At 30.4% G+C, this 14,921-nt stretch overlaps 1 protein-coding gene across 3 annotated transcripts in view; it reads left to right on the top strand.

Annotated features, from left to right (window-relative positions):
* ASPP (Ankyrin-repeat, SH3-domain, and Proline-rich-region containing Protein) overlaps positions 1 to 14,921 on the top strand; it is a 278,253-nt gene that overhangs the window by 90,692 nt on the left and 172,640 nt on the right. The gene's annotated exons all lie outside the window — the stretch shown is intronic.

Raw genomic sequence — 14,921 nt, 5'->3', positions numbered from 1 at the left:
CATGCATTACAGGACTCGCTGTATATGATTTTATGCTATTTAAAGTGAAAAGTTCGCAAATTGAACTTTGTTATGGACGTCAGATGTTGATGCGACCGGCCCCGCGTGGAATCTCGAGAAAGTTGGCCAACGCTCGTCCAAGATCAAGTGGATGGGTCGCCGGAACCAGTTTCGTGAATCGGCAAGTATTCGTATCGCAACGGCTACGATCAGGAAAATATTTGAGCTATTGGATAACTTGATACATTAAACTAGTTTTAGTCTGTGATCGTCCGAAAGATAAGTTTTGTTAGTGGTCCGTGTTAGTGGTCATGATATTTCTCAAACGATTTAAATATCGATAGTTCTTTCAGCCAGTTTTTGTTAAGTACACGGACACTAAAGAGTTAGTTTTTTTAGACAATTATTTTTCTAATAAATTTCCGCGTATAACTAGCACATGGAGTAATTAATTTTTATGTTTAAGAGAAAATGAATAAAAAAACTAGTAGTATAAGTAAACAAAGGAGCTTAGAAGGTTTTTTTTAAATTCCTAATAAAAACAGTTGGCTGTAAAAACACACTAAACAAATAGGTCTAAAGTATTGTTTCTGGTCGGGGCACTTAAGTAGGACAATGTCTGCTCATAACCGGTAATTAACGAGCTATTAAGCTTCGCTTTCCGTCGTACCCGCTTTTTATGTTCGCTGCTTAGCTTTCTAAAGAGCCGGCGTCAACTCCAAGAGTCGTGCCCGTTTTCACCTCAACCGTTACTTGGTTAAGCGAGACTCGAACGGGAGACTTTATGCTGCGAAGTGCCTTATATAGTGGCTTAAATGGGACTATAACGGCGTCGTTAGGTTTTAGGTTCTGTAATAATAAGAACATATACGTTAAAGTTTTGAAAGCTCTTAGATTAGGAGATACGATCACACCTTCATAAGGTACAAATATACAGTGTCAATTCAAAGCTGTATACAAACAATACAAAACTGTTTTATTTGCGAAACTGAAGAGACCGAGTTGTAAGTCAGGGTTTACCCTAATGTAGCCAAGTGACGCTGCAAACATTCAGCAAAGTATTTCATTTTATGGAGCTTAATTTATTGACGGTAAACCGTAATAAATTATGTTTTCGATGAATGCTTAGTTATTTAAAAAAAAAACAGGACCAATATTCATAAATTATTTATTTCATATATCTTTATCAATTATTTTAAGTTGTGATTATAAAGAATAACTCTAACTCTAATATTCTTCGTCTAGAACAGAAACTATAAAAAGGATAACACGACGAGTTCTTGAACAGAAATGTTTTTTTTTTTGTAACAAGAATTGTGAATATTTTATATATCGTTTCAATCGTTCAAAAAGACAAGAAATATGCGGGGAAAATGAAGATATAAATATTTATCGTTTTTATGTAATATCAAACATATTGAACCGGTTCTTGATACAGTAAAATATAACAAAAAAGTGCGTTGACGACTTAACGTAAACAAAATTTATAGATAATTTTAAACGAAGGTTTAATAAGAATAGCGATACCTGTGATATCTCGTTTACTAAATAATTTAATTTTAATAATAAATGTAGGCATTTATTAAATGTTGCTTTATTAATAGACCTAGGATATAAAAAAAAATTGTTGTCGATAATCTTTAGCAGTTTCACACTTATTATAGTATAGCACTTAATAATTCATGAAAAATAGTTTACAATAGTTCAATGAAACGCCGGATTAAAAGTATCTGATAAGAAATTTAATAAACATTATAAAACTTCGGACAGATTGGATAATCCTTTTTTGCGCCAAATTCCTCGTTGCTATGGGTCGTGACCCTCCTTCACGATTTGGTGTATACATTGCAATAAAGCTTATTTTGCCGTAGTATTTTATCTTCGATTTTGCCATTGACAATAGGCTTCTTAGTGATACACTCATAATTTTGGTTGAAATGATCGGAATACATTTAGGCAGTTAAAATCATAAAATTAACTTCATCGTCTGTTATCTTTATTACAGTCTTAAATGTTCCGTATCCGTAGCCGTGAAAAATTACATATCGACCTTCAATCCATTCGGATTAAGAAAAAAAAACTCTCATGCCGTTCCTCTTACGTGCCATTGTGAATTGTTTCGATCTAATGGCAACATTTAATTGTTGCGGTCTCATTGTCGGTCCTATCGACGATCTCACGACTATAGTGCTATGAAGGCAACAATGAAACTCTATCCCTCAAAGTAATCCCCACAGAGAATAGTCTCGCTTAGAAAGGATTAGAAAATTTAATTACCTTTGCAACGAGTCGGTCGTAATTTATTATGAGGTATTAGCGCTTTGGTCATTCGCAGTTATTTTATTACACTATGTTACATCATTGTTTTCACATCGATTTGTAGCCTTACAAATTATTTATTGGAGTAATCCCTTTAAAGTTTCACTGAGATTTTTATTTTCTAAATAATATATTTTGATCGCAAATCGGACTACGTTATATTAAAATTTGCGTATTGCTAATTGACAAAGGTTCACGATTGCTTATAATAAATTTGACGCTTACACGATATTAGATTTATGGTAAGTATAAGGGTAGGTGTATTATAAGTACATTTATACTGTTTTTTTTTTCTATTAATTCTAATTCGTTTTTAAAGGTATTTTTTTACAATTTTTTTTGTCGCTTTTACTAAACGCAGACGGGAGAGGGTTGCCGCTATTTGATACGGATCTTTCTTCTCCCAGCTGCAAGTAGCAACAGCGTTTTATGATTATCTACAATTTTTTTGTATATATAATACAATTTTAAGTTTTACTACATTATACATTAATTAGTACATGATTTTATTTCAAATCGCTCCCCAAACGCTACAGATCGTTAAATGCCTTGAGGTTTAGGACAATGTGCCAGGCTAACCCATCAAAAGATTCTGTCGTAGATTTTTTCTTGAAGAGGTCCGTCAAGACATAAATACTGTATAGTATAGTAGTACTGTATAGTATGACATGCGAACAAGACTTAAAAACTTTGAGTTCTCCCAGTCAGGTAAAATAATTATTGTAATGAAAGGGCCCGGGCCAAGGATATTCAGCTCCAACTTACTATAAAAAACATACCTGGCCTAAGTTCTACCACACAGGCTCAGTGTGGGTTGGTTGATAATAAGTTGTATATATATTAATTTGTATATCTAATAATATTCCAAATGATAAGAAAATAATAAATAAAATACCCAATATTCTTACCGAAATTCATTTTCATTACGGTTTTTTCCACAATTGTGACACGAGCGCACTTTAAAAACGGATGATACATTCTGTTTTCGAAAGTCCTGCTTTTATTTAAGTGTTTAGCAAAACCCCTTAGAGTACCTCTAAGATGAATTATTAATCTATTTGTTCTTGTCAATTGTGTATTGACGTGTTCTTGTTGGATTTAGCACGAATCAGGCTTTGTTCGCTTATTGTCTGTTGAGTATTAGACGGCAGCTCTAAGAAGTTCATCGGTTCCAAGTACTTTTTTTTGTTCGATGAAAATAATTTAACGTAGTTACTATTGCTAAGTTACTTGTGGATAGAAAGTAGGATGATAATAATGTGAAGAATTATTGTATGACGATGTATTATTATTAACGTTGTTTTGTAAGAGAAGCAGATCATCTCATCGATTGTAAATCTAAGAAAACTTAATTTAGATTATGATTCAACAATTATGGTTAAACAACCTTGTACCTTGTAACCTTTGATTATAAAACAAAAACACATCTTTAACGATCTGTTTTTTCTTTTATCTAACAGCCACACCGGAATTTTTTTTATTGGTTCTTTTTTACACAACTTTATAATTATTAAGACCTAACCATTTAAAATTAATTGTTCTACCCTGATTGCAGCATAAATCTATTTTTAAGTAAGTTTTAGATGTCATTGCCTTAAGAAAGTAAAGTATGGCATTAATTTTACAACATTAAGCTAACAAGCCAAATAGGAGATATGTACAAAATAAATTATATTGTGTGTGTAGTCTTACCTAAGGATGGCATTCGGAACTAGTTTGAGATTGAACCAAGCGGCCCCATAAAATTAATAAGGGCATAGAGCCTACGTCGTAAATCTTTAAAATACAATATATATGCTGGAGATTATCACGGATTATCTGCAGAAAAAACCGAAGTAACTTATTTCAAAATTCCACTTACTTTACGGGAGGAGCAGGTGAAGCTCTTGTAACTTTTTAAATATGACTTTAATTGCATTTTAAATTTGTTATATAAATTTTAATCTATGATTTATATTTTTACTTAATAAAGTATAATATTTATCGTTTTCAAAGTTCATAATATAACACAAAATAGCAGCTTCCATCCAATAACACCCGACGCTCTTCATAGAGGGCCAGAGTGAGAGACCATCCGTACTTCATCTCTTAAACTTTAGGCACGAAGGTATATTGGACAAGAAGATGTATAGTATAATAAAATTCTGCTTTTAATTTAAAAATTACTTGTACAAAAATTGTGAAAACTCGGGCGGAAGTTTTAATATATATTTTTTATTATATAAAAATCTAGTTCATTTGAATTTAATTGGGTTACTCTCATTAGAGATTCTTCATAAATATTTTTTCGATAATCCTCTATAATTTAATAATATAAAACAGTTTATGATTACTTGACCCAATTAAATATAGCCTTGTGGTGTTTTAAATCCTTAGTTTATTTATTTATACCTCCCTCCTTATCTACACCAACTATGTATCTGTTATGTACACTAACAGATTAAATTAAATATTTGTTTGCCTTTTGTAGGCGTACACAGTCTAACCATAATTAAGCTATTTTATATTTAAAAATAAATAACGAAATAGAATAGAAAAAAATATTTACCGATCATACATACTACCGACCGACATACTTTAGTTGTGACATAATAGAAAAAGTTCGATGTACTAATATTACCTTTAAAAATAGTAAATTCATAATTAGAAAAATGAGAAAAAAAAACTTCTATTGCGTTCTTAAGTATTTAACACTTGGCTACTAGGAATGAATGTTCATTAAGAAAGTTCAATATACGTTGTTCGACAAGTAACCCTACACGTCCTGAGAAGCGCAGCGCACCGGCCGTCTGGGAAGTTCCAATTAGTGCACCTGCGATTTTTTTTCCGATCTGTACTACGGACACTAGCTTAAAGAGTACTTACATTGTTACGCTTGCATTTAATGTTGTAATATCGAACTGGTTATTACATAATGCGCAAGAAAAAACGAAACAAAAACAAAAATAATATTTTCAACAGCAAGCTTAAAACCATATCTTTTATTGTAAAAATACTTATATATAACGTGTTTACTAAGTGAAAATTTCAAAATACAAAAATTGCGTATATTTAAAGAGAGGCTTAGTTTTAAGATGACACTACATTTTTAGTTAAAATGATCAAGACAACTTTAGCTCTGTGGTTTAAATACCCTTGAGTGTCATATGTGTCTGTAGCATAATAATGATTGTACGTGTCCGCCTGAAATAGAAATTCTTACAAATAGGAACAAAGCGGAAATATGGTCTTTATAAATAGGTATAATAATTATTAACAATTGAAAAAGACTAAATCGTAGTTATTTGCATCCAGTGTGGATTAAAGGATGTTAAAAAGTTTTCGGTTTATATTCTTACATACTTCAGCACTCCAGAACCACATTCGTTCACCATTAGAATTCTAGTATCTCGGCTAGTCTAGTCTAGTCTACTTTAGTTTTCAAGGTAAAACTAATAGGAAGTCTTACGTAAACAAAAGTATTTTTGATTAAGTAATATCTTAATTTTTTTTTTGGGAATAATATCGCTTTAGTAGCATTATAAAAAATATTTTGCATATTTTTAATTGTATTCATGTTGCTTTTAGATATATTTTATATGAAGTTAACGTAGTATAAATAGAATTGTGTAGATGAATATTTATAAAGTGATATTCTCTGTGGGAGTGCTTAAAAAACCTGATACGTGATGCGTTGTGGCCTTTCTAGAATTGAATTAAGTTTATGTAACGGCTCAGGATACAGCTGCTAAGCAATTGTAAGCGCTGGTCTTTGTAGCACTTTTGGAATGAGAATACATCTGCTGTTAGGAGGCTAATTGATAACATATTCTATTAACTGGCTTTTTTCTCTTCGACAAATGCTATTTGTGTGTTGTTATTAAAGCTATCGGGAAAAGATGTCAAGGCGTCGAAGGAACTTCAACGTTTAATTCTCTTAATTCTCCGAAAAAGGCTGTTATAAATATAGACGGATGCCTCATAGAGTGAAAAGGCGCAACGGCCAAAATGTACCGCAAGGTTTAGGTCCTCCCCAAAAATCGCCACGATGACTAATGTTCCATTTTGTGTTATATTATTCCCTTTTTATTAACATCTTGAATAGTTTTGTATTATTACCGATAAATAATGTCTGAAATAAAAAAAAGATGCTATGCCATTGAAAAAATCCTCATTTCAAAGTAAAGTAAAATTGAATAAATAATAAAATTATTTTATAGTGTGTATAACAGAGTAATCGGTTATAGCTGTAAGAATTATGAACGGAAGGGAGAAATTATAGCTCAATCGTTGTTAAATAATGGATGGTACACCCTATCCTTCGGCCTGTTCCGTAGAATTGGCGTTTAATGGCTGGTATGTAGATGATGATGATGATGTCATTATCATCATCATCATAACCATACCCTATCAAAAATTAATGGTGGAAATAATAAATAACCTAATAATGATAAAGTGAGAAAAGGCGTATTAAAATTATTGTTTACTATCTGTCCTTGCAGACAATATTGTACTTTCAAAGTTATTGGTTTAATCGCTTTCCAGTAGAATAAATAAGTGCGTAAGACTTTACATAAGATGATTAGAAATAGTTGTAAATGCTTTAATATAAAGCCTTTAAACTTATAACCAATTATCCTATACAATTAGTAGTAATAATTTTATTTGTATATGAACAGCTTTTAATTTTATTTTCGATTAATGGTCGAAACGATGATAAAATATTTAATTGTATGTTATATTTCTGATCATATGTGCGCACCTGTACAAGTATTCACATTTCTGTCGCGTGTCGGTACCATACGTGACTCATTCAAAACCGTGAGGGGTAGCCCTTACGCATAACAACAGGAAGTGTTATAAAGCCGATCGTTTTGGCTCTCATATTATTACGAACAGGTTGAATATTTGAATTGCCTTGAATAATTAAGCAGTAATGCACGCAATCATGTTTTTTTATCATTTATTACGGTACAGGTTTGTGGTGTCTTAAGAAAACCTGCGATGATCACATTTCTGATGCCTATCTTTTTGTCATTAAATAAATTCATAAAAATTTGTTCTACATAAGTAATCCTAGGATTAAAAAAAATCGTCTGCCTTCAAGTATTTGTAAAATTTCTTCCTATACCCTATGATTTTGAAAACGTTCTGTTTCTTTTTTACATTGTAATGCTATCTTTACTTTTTTGTAACACTTATTGAATAATGATGTTAAATGTTTAATATTAAGTTATTAAGTTTCTTATTAATGTTGTTTGCCTTATTTTAGTACGTATTATTTATTATCGTAAACATTATAAGTTTTCAACATCAAAATTATGTGTTCTAGAGTCGCAGTTGGAATATACGTGTTTACGTTTTATGGGTAATTAAAACAATATATAAAACAAAACGCTCCAAACACGCAATAACACATTCACGTGATTATTATCAATAAATAGAAATAAATAATGAAGTAATGTTTAATTTGTCAATATCTTATGATTCTATTTTAGATATTGATTGACAATAACAAGTTATTAGGTCTATTAGTATAACCTTAAACGTTCTTTATATTTGTACAAGTCAAAATAATATATCATTGCTTAGATGTATTGGAATAGCTATGCCAGCGATCACACTCATCGCTGGAATAGCTTTGCCGGAGTCGAAAATAAGAATATAGAAAATCTGACTAAAACACGAATTGTTCGCTCGCTTGTCAATCTCTTTAATCTCTGTGGTGTGACGTCTCTATGTGATGACGCGATCAGCTAAAACCGCATTTAGACAGAAAATCCAAAAGCAGAGAAGAAAATAACAACAGAATTTTTTGTTATCCCGAGTAACCACAAACCAATTAAAATTTTATTTGAGTATTCAACGGTATTGAAATGTATTTTATAAATATGCGACACAAGAATTTATTTTAAAAACATTCATTACTCGCGATGCAACTTTCATATTTTCACCTGTCATACTGTCTGTCTATAAATTCATTCTTTGAATATACAAACGACTATTACCGCAGCTATTTTTAATGTTAATTGAGTAACTTTCTCGTATAATTACATTAAAATACATCTTTTAATTACACCGTTGCACAACAATCGTCTCTTGTCTGAGCTCTTAGACGTTATATGAATGATACATAATAATGTTGTGACGTAACGGAATCGTAGTGGTTAGAAAGTGAACTGGGTAGCGGCTTATCTATAGATAAGGATTTATTACCATGACTGTGTTGTATGGCTATTGCTTTAGAATTTCTACGCTTACGTACATAGTGAAGAGTGGTCAGTGGGATATAATTTTTGGTTTTTACCACACACCAAGTCTCTTGAATTTAAAAACAAGTATGTTAATTTGGAGAGCAATACAATTTAATAATATATTAAGTTTTAAAACAACTTTACGATATTTTTTTAAATTGTTGTATAAATAAAATAGTATATTTATGATAAAATATACTTCAATTTATTTTTATAATATAATGAAAATAAAATTTTACATAAATAAAAGTTTGACTCTTAGACTTTACATTTAGAAAATCTTGAGGTCTGACGTTAGGTAAAAGCTTACATAGGTTGGTAGGTTTGTTTGTTGTTATACGTTTGTGTTTGCTGTTCATACATAATTTATAGGTATTTGCTGCCTGCTTTTAATTTTGCAGCCACAAATTAATGACCAAGTTTTCGTATGACTTGTAATACACAACTATAATTACTTCACTTGATTTTTAAATAAATCAGAAACTCAGCGACTACTGGGCACCTCTAGTATTCTTTTTAAGCACTTTGGTACATGATTTATTGTCAAAAATATAATCCAGAATCGCTGAATCTAATATATATATACCTATTTTGTTATAAAATTTGTTTTAAGTATGGAGACCCGCCACAGATTGATTTAGCGAAATTCTGATAAAAGCGATCTTAGGCAATTATGCTTAAGTTGTCCGGATAGTTATTACAAAGGCAAGAGTGCAGTCACGCCGGCTGTAATGCACAGAACGGCTGGCGCGAGTCACGAGCCCAACCGTCAAACAGCCTTGCTTTTTGTATTAAAAACTTATGATCTCCTCTTTGATTTAAAAAAACACAGGAATTTTATTTATTTATTTTTTTAATTTAATTTAATTTTTAATAAGTTAATAATTATTATAAAGGACTCAATTGACATAAATTGCAGTCCAGTTAAGGTTGGATGCGGGCAGTACAATACAAAAAGAAGATATGCCCTTTGCAGGTCGGGCGTCTTGGGAGGAAGCCTGTCTTGTAAGGAGCGTCTAGCGGCTGATATGATGATGATAAAGGACTAAAAGATTTTAGGTTAAATAACCTCAAGTAAAACTACGTTGTTAATTATTTTTCATCAAGTTAAATCGTAGTTACATTATAAAATATTAAAACAAAAAATGGAGTAATCTATATAAAAAAGAGGGTTACACCTACATATGTGCTGGCTTATCACGACCTCTAGCTAAGATTATTTTCCGCCGAGGAAATATCAGCTAAGAATCCGAATTTTACTGCGGATTTTTACGAAATTCCTTCTGCAAAGAAGTTTGCAATCATTTCAAAATGCATATTATTAAAACTATACCTTATAAATTATAAAACTTAGCCAAAATATTTTTTGTAAGTTAAAAATTTTTAAAATGTAGTTTTTAATGTAATATCCATAAAAGGCGGTGCGTACCATACATAAGCGTACGTTGATGACGTTTGAATTTATAATTTTCGAACAATTTTATATGTCTCTTATTAACTTTTATTTTTATCTTCAATTTAATACAGTATATGCTATTAAAAATGAACCCAATAACTGTTTCATAATGTAAAGATTTTTGCAATGTCATTTGCATTCACATAAATATTAGTTTTTAAAATAAATAATCAGTTCAGCGACGACGAATGCCATCACGATGCCGATGCTGAGATCCATTATAAAAGTAAACATACCCGATCGACAAGATTGGCCACAAATAGCTTGAGTACATGTAATGGTGTTAATGTGGTAGTAAGTACAAACTTATTTATATATATATATATATATATATATATATATATATATATATATATATATATATAGTGATATATGTCATCAATAATACAAGCATATACATACTTTGTCTACTCTGTCAATAGGATTGAATTTTCTCGATATTAACTGTGAATTTGTTTTGACTGCTCTTCTCATATCTAAGGTATTTCAACCGAACAGCTGGTAAAATTAACTTGAATTTATAACACATCCATCGTATGTTGAATAAAGAATATTTGAATTAAGAATTAAATTTTAGACTATTCCCAAAATTAAGCAATTAGCCAAGATACGGTGAAACGTCATACTGAATTTATTTATGAAAATGTTAGTCTTTTTCTTCTTCTATTTTTACTTCTTTATTTTATTTAGAACAGTATATACTAGATTGCATTAAAAACTCTTTGTTGTTGATTTATAAAGGTCGGGATCGTCGTATTGTTTCGTCTACCAACGACCGGAATCACGCCTGACGGAGTCGAGGGTCCGGTGACGTCACATTAATATCCGTTATGGCCGCTATACGATTTCCGTGTTCCGGTTTTATTGTATTATTTATTAATGACTAACAACATATGTTGGTAGTAATTGGAGCCTAATTTTCTGTCAAACAATTTGTAAAAATATATATTTATTTCGTTTAAATTTTATTAAGCACGGATTTTATTTTTGTTACCTATTTCAATAACCGCAAAACTTGAGAATAGCTCCTCTAATGTATCATTATCTCCCAATATTCTTACAAGCACAAAAGAAGTTTACATATAGAATAAAAAGATGGAAAAATCATGGAATTAATAAAACACTTTATTTTTCGTACTAAGCACAGAGCTAATTAGAACAAGTCTCTCTAGACAGTTATACATCAAGTCGACTGATGATGTAATCAAACAATGTATGCACATACGTATATACCATATATAAGTATTCAATTACCAAATGTATGTTATAAATACAAGGCATAGGTAGGAATAAACAAATATAAATTACTATTCGTCTACTTGAGGTAAAAACAATATGAATTTCATATTGAAAACTTAAAGATTGTTGTAAATTAAAGAACTAAATGCAATTTTGCTTTTATTATTTGGCATAAATTATTATATTTTGAACATCGAAAAGAATAATATTATAATACGTAAGAAAATTCTTTCGACTTCTGAAGTGTGTTTGGATTCTTATTTTTAAAATACTAAAACAGTGTATGGAAAATTAAAGGACGTATCGTAATCATATTAAACATAAGATCACTTTTATGTAAGGATGGTAATCTAATTAATGTGTGTTAAATTAAAATAGATAATATGAAAAGTAAAAAAATAAACTTTAAAATTTCTTTAATGAAACTCGCTCTTCTAACTAACTAACTTGTTAACTAAGCATGTTCGCTTTAAAAATCTATTTAAAACTGCTGTGTCGTTTCATTTCCTTTAACGTTACAAGATGAGTCGGTAGGTCTTAGCTAGCGCCGGTTAAAGTGACTCCTAACTTCAGAGTGACGGCGTAAGTGCAATATGCAAATGGCGTCACTCCCCCGACACGGTTTCTGCGACATTTTCAAAGTTCCGGTGTCACTCTGCAGTGTTGTATTTGTAAAGTTTAAGTTATAATCTGAATATTTGCATTGAATGTAAATTTATTTTTACCTTTACACTATAAATTAAAGTTAATAATTATAAAGTGTGATTGGTAATAGATGTAATGGCTTTAAACGAATAAATATATAGCTCATTAGTCAGCAGAAACTCTAAAGCTTTTACACATATTTATAATAACTATCAATAAAGTGATCACTCTGTAATACGTTACGTTCATTATTTTTTCTAATCGAACGTGTCACAAGCCACTAACTTTTTATAGTACAAAGTGAAAAATAACTTTAAATTAATTTAAATTTTAATATGTAGTTATCTGAATTTTGTAAACGCTTATTCTTACTATATTATCAATTATGTTTTTTAATATTTCAGAAACCATTGATCGTCGAATAGCGTGTAAGGTACACGCTATTGGATGATCGTGTATATTGACAGTATACGAGCTATATATTTACCCTTTTAAGGTATCACACCTATAACTAATCAATCTGTGTACAGGAATTAAAAATGATTAATTTTTCATTAAGAGTTTATTGTAAATAATAAAATATAAAACATTTTAATTGAATTCAACAAAGCTTATTAATATTTATGAGTATTATTTATGTACACATTTTTATTTGCCAGATTAAGTTACAGAAGAGTACACAGATTCATTTTGGTCCGTTTTAATAGGATTAGACACATCATTCATTTTTATCGACAGTTTGAATCATAAGGAGACTTTGCAAAGGTCCTCCGTGTCATTCATCATTCTTTTCTTAGATATTATGGTGAATATTGTAACTTATGTTGCAAAAATATTTTTTTTGTCTTACTGTCTCATTGAATACGATACTTATATGGGATTATGATTGAAAATAATGTATAAAAATACCCAATAAAAATCTTGCGGCGTGTTGATAGTAATTCTAAATTATCAGTCATTCAATTAAATTGATACGGAGATAAATAACGTTAACGTTTTTTTGCTGCTTGTACTAAAATTCCTAAAAAACAATAAATCTTATATCGTCATATTTTTTTTGATTTATATGTGGTATTGTCAAACAATAAAGGCGACGGTCCCGAACAGAAGTCTTTATTTTTTTCTTAGCAGCGTAATAATCTTTTCACTCTGTTTTCCAAGCGAGACATTCCATCGACTTGGCGGTTTTTTATATTAATTCGAAATTGTATTGTTTGTGTTTTTTCTGAGGACGTAATTGCTAAGCCATCGTGATTTTTTTTATAATAACCTTAAATAGTTAATTTAAATGTTAGGAAAGTAAAAATTTTGACTTCTGTAGATAACTTGTTAGTAAAAATAATCTACTATACATGGCGTCATTTCAATTAACTTAAACCTTATTTAGGTTGGGTCCATAACGTTTAATGGTAATGTCGGCTGCGTGTCCACTACTAATTTAAGTTTGCAGGTCAGCCGACAAAGTTTCTTGGGTTCCTTTGATGTGCCATTTAAGGGTATATAATTCGGGCCAATTACCTATAACATGACACTTAAAGTTTTAACTAAATTTGCACAGCGAATAGAATTTTATAACGGAAAATATAGTTAACATACATTTACATAAGTATATCGCCTGAGATGGTGATGATGATAAACCTGTGAAAATGCTTCGGATCGAATTCTCAATGACGGCACTTTTTGGTTTTAGATATCTTGTTGTGTATTACAATTATATGACTATATTCATACGCTAATAAAAAATGTTTTCATTAAAGCCACCACGTTATAATATGCGCTAATAAGAAATTCGAATTTGTATGTGCAAACATTACCGATAGAATAAACAATACGTATTTTTATGTCTCCTATTCAAGATAAAGCAATATTAAACAAAATAGTACCCTAAACTTGATGTCTTCTATAGATTACAGAAGACGAAGTTCCGAACTTGAAACTTTGAAATAATTGACGTCAAAGCAAAAGGAGCTTCTGCCTAGAACAGAGCTCGGCAACCTGCTGGTTCTTTAGTTTCATACTCAAATATAATATTAATAATATATGCATGATATAATAATTATATAAAGTAGGACACTTAATAAAAAATGGAAGTCGTGTTTGAAACTTAAAACAAGCAATGGGCTTAATTTGACCAATCTGTCTAAAACTAGAGTTTTGTAAGTTTTAATAGCTATATTTTTTTAAATAACTAAATATTTCGATTTGATATTTAAATAATAAATAACTATTATATAACTATTACCTAATTATATAATACAATATTTATATATGTAAATATATGATCCAGTGAGTTGTGAAAAAACACTACCTATTTATAATTATATAAAGAGAAGTTTTTTTTTTACCAAAAAATATTAATTATTGAAAGTACTATCTATTGTAGGTATAACAATTTTTGTGGCAATATAAAATCTTTGAAATTTTGTAAGCTTTGTTTCGACTCAAAAAGTTCCTGACCGCTGGCCTCGGAATGCAGGCTTTTGGAATGGAGTCACGATTATAACCTCAAATGCAAAGGGATCGGTGGACTATTCTGTGGTATTACAGTTCCGCTGTCTTTGCTGCGGAACGTAAAAAGTGTGACAACATTTATAGGCATCAAGCCAGTCGTGATGAATTAATAATTTATGTATGTAATAACGTCGATGATTTCACTTGCCAAATAGACAAAATTATTTATGTTAATATTTGTAAGCAATTAATAACATTATGTTATTAATAAAGATATTTTTGCAAATGATTATTATTCTTGTGTAATTTTGGAAAAGTAGAAGTGATGAACACGCGGAAAATAGAGGGGGTTAGTGTCGCGGGCAGACCATGCAACGAGTGTTCTGAGGCACGCGTTGTTGTAGTGGTGTTCTGTTAAGAAAGCAGTACATGTATACCGAGTGCGGTAATTTGATCTATAAAAGTTTTGACAAGAGTTTTCTAACATATTTAACATATTTTTTTTAAATATTTCTTTAATTTGACGTGGGTTGTCTCCTCCGTAGTGTAATGTTTTTAGTGATTAACGCTATAATATT

The sequence above is a fragment of the Battus philenor genome, unplaced genomic scaffold (assembly GCF_028537555.1).
Source record: "Battus philenor isolate CCGP_79_NKW_IND1 unplaced genomic scaffold, ilBatPhil1.0.hap1 SCAF_11, whole genome shotgun sequence".
Classification (NCBI taxonomy): domain Eukaryota; kingdom Metazoa; phylum Arthropoda; class Insecta; order Lepidoptera; family Papilionidae; genus Battus; species Battus philenor.
This window is presented reverse-complemented; position numbering and strand designations above follow the sequence as displayed.